The 2613-nt window shown below is 39.6% G+C and overlaps 1 pseudogene; it reads right to left on the bottom strand.

Moving 5' to 3' along the window:
* On the bottom strand, positions 1-1811 carry LOC114179120 (L-type lectin-domain containing receptor kinase IX.1-like; annotated as a pseudogene).
* Positions 1812-2613: the final 802 nt, after the last annotated feature.

The raw sequence follows: 2613 nt of genomic DNA, 5'->3' as shown, positions 1-2613 counted from the left end.
TTATTGGACAGAAAGAGGCTTGCATGGGATCTGCTGTGAGAGAATGGGCAAATAAGCTTCAAACTTAAGCACCTTCATCACTTTCCTTATGGGTGGTCTGGATGCAACATCTGGATTAGCACACCAAAGACCAACGACCAGTAAGCATTCCATTTGCTGCACATCAAATTCCCCATCCAGCTTTGGATCCACTGCTGCAAGGACATTCCTCAATCCATATAGCCCCCATACCCACTCAACCACTGATACTTCACCTTCCATGTCTTCATGCTGAATGCCTTTTCTTTCGGTGGCTATCTCCAACATAACAATCCCAAAACTGAATATATCAGATTCCTTTCGAGCCTGGCCTGTGTTCATGCATTCAGGAGCTATGTAACCCATGGTTTCTGAGCCTTTATCATGATCTACCAGCATTGCCTGGCCAAAGTCCCCAAGCTTAGGATTGAAGTTGGAGTCTAGCATTATGTTGCTTGATTTGATGTCGCCATGAACCACACATTTCTCCCATTCTTCCTGAAGGTAAAGCAATGCTGATGCCAAGCCCAGAGCTACATTGTACCTCATTTTCCATGACAGGAACTTCCCTCCACCAAAAAGACAAGAATCCAAGCTTCCATTAGACATGTACTCGTATATTAAGAAGAGGTCATTCTTCTTCTGGCACCAACCCGTGAGTTTCATCAAATTCCTGTGCCTCAATTGGCTAACTATCGTCACTTCTGCTGCATATTCCTTCAAACCCTGTGGTGAACCTGCTGATATCTTCTTTATAGCAACATTGGTGGCAGCGGGCAATTCATGAAAGTTAATCTCTTTAGTTCTCTTGTTGAAGTCATCATCAATCCTCAGATGACAAGTGCGCTTTTCTTTTCCTTTGTTCATCTTTCTTAACAAAATATACACCAACCCTAATAAAATTAAAAACAAAACTGTACCAATCACAATTCCCTCCAACATTATTGAACTGATTAACTTGCTTTTCGTTGTGGAACTAACCACACTTGGTGATGGGCTTGTACTTGTGCTAAATGACCATGAGAGCAAGGTATGTTCCTCAGCATATCCTCTTGTCGCGCTGATATGCCAACGATAACTGACTTTGTTAATTGATCTCTGATATTAAAGTGGTATGAAAGTTGCTGAGTAGTTTCATTCCCACCACCTAACTTGGATCCCGTGAAAGAAACATTCAAAATATTCTGTCTAGAATTGTATGCAATACTACAATTGCATACTTCCCCTTGCGTGATATTTGGCCACCATGTCTCGTATATTTGAGACTTCATAGCATTGATATTTACACCAACATGAGCGCCATCTGGGTCTCAGTTGTCTGAATAGGTGTCGAACTCCACTACCACAAATTGATAATCAGTTTCAATGAGATTTTCTGAGCCAGCAACAAGCCCTATACCAAGGCCTCCCCCTCTTAGGTTTTCGTTGTCTGTGGATGGAAGATTTGGGCTTGCAAGGAAGAATGCTAAACCATCTGCATAAATACTATGATTGGAGGAAACAACAAAGGAAAAGTTGGTGGTGAAGTCTTTTTGTTCATTTGAAGTTTTGTCCCAAAGAGTTATCTTCTCTGGGTATGTCACTCTTCCTACTGTTCCAGACCCGTTGTTCTTTGGATCCTTTGCGTTCACTGTGAGTTGGATTACAGAACCTGAGGTGGAAGCATTACCTTCCAACTTTAGTTGCTTTGCATAAGTTGAACTGAAGTTTGGGTAATCGAAAGAGTGAGGTTGAACGTTTGCAGTGTTGATTATTAGCATAAACAAAATGGTTCTCCATCCACTCGCAGCCATAGCTAAGTGAGAGTTTAGTTTGATGCTTGAAGCCTAACACACTTTGGTTTCACGTATTTATTTGCCTCTTGTGTTATATTTTTATGTGTCGTTCATAACTTTTGTGATTTGTGATGTGTCAGTGATGAACATTGGGATGAATGTTCCAACGAACACACGCAATCACGTTCAGGTGAAAACGGCAAAATTCGGAGTTATGGAATGTTGTAACTAGTTACATACAAAACTAGCTGTGATTTGTAGCGAAAATATTCATAAAACCACAATATGCCTTGTTTTATTCATGTATAAAATGATTTAACGTTCAATGGAGATAAAGAAGAGAAGTTTGAACTATCAAGAGAAAGAAAAACAAAAACAAAAGAGATGTTTATTGAGGCTTTGGACTACACAAAGACCGGTGATATTTTGACGCTACCAAAAAATAAACATTTAATCACTACAAAAAAAATTGAAATTACCGACGGAATTTTACCGACGGATATACCTCTGTCGGTAAATTTGAATTACCGACGGATTTTACCGACGGATTCTCAAATTTTAATTACCGACGGATTTTTCCGTCGGTAAAAAAAATTTCATTTACCGACAGAAAAATCTGTCGGTAAAATCCGTCGATAATTCAAATTTTTTTTACCGACAAATTTACCGACGGATTTTTCCGTCGGTAAAAGAAGCGAAAAATTTCCCGCCCAAATTTGAATTACCGACGGATTTACCGACGGAAAAATCCGTCGGTAAAAAAAGCGGGAAATTTTTTGTCCTAATTTAAATTACCGACGGATTTATCCGTCGGTAAAAA

This window comes from Vigna unguiculata, chromosome 3 (assembly GCF_037176805.1).
Source record: "Vigna unguiculata cultivar grain cowpea cultivar isolate G323 ecotype 2 chromosome 3, ASM3717680v1, whole genome shotgun sequence".
Taxonomy (NCBI): domain Eukaryota; kingdom Viridiplantae; phylum Streptophyta; class Magnoliopsida; order Fabales; family Fabaceae; genus Vigna; species Vigna unguiculata.
Note: the sequence above shows the minus strand (reverse complement) of the source record. Positions and strands in the feature narration are given on the sequence as shown.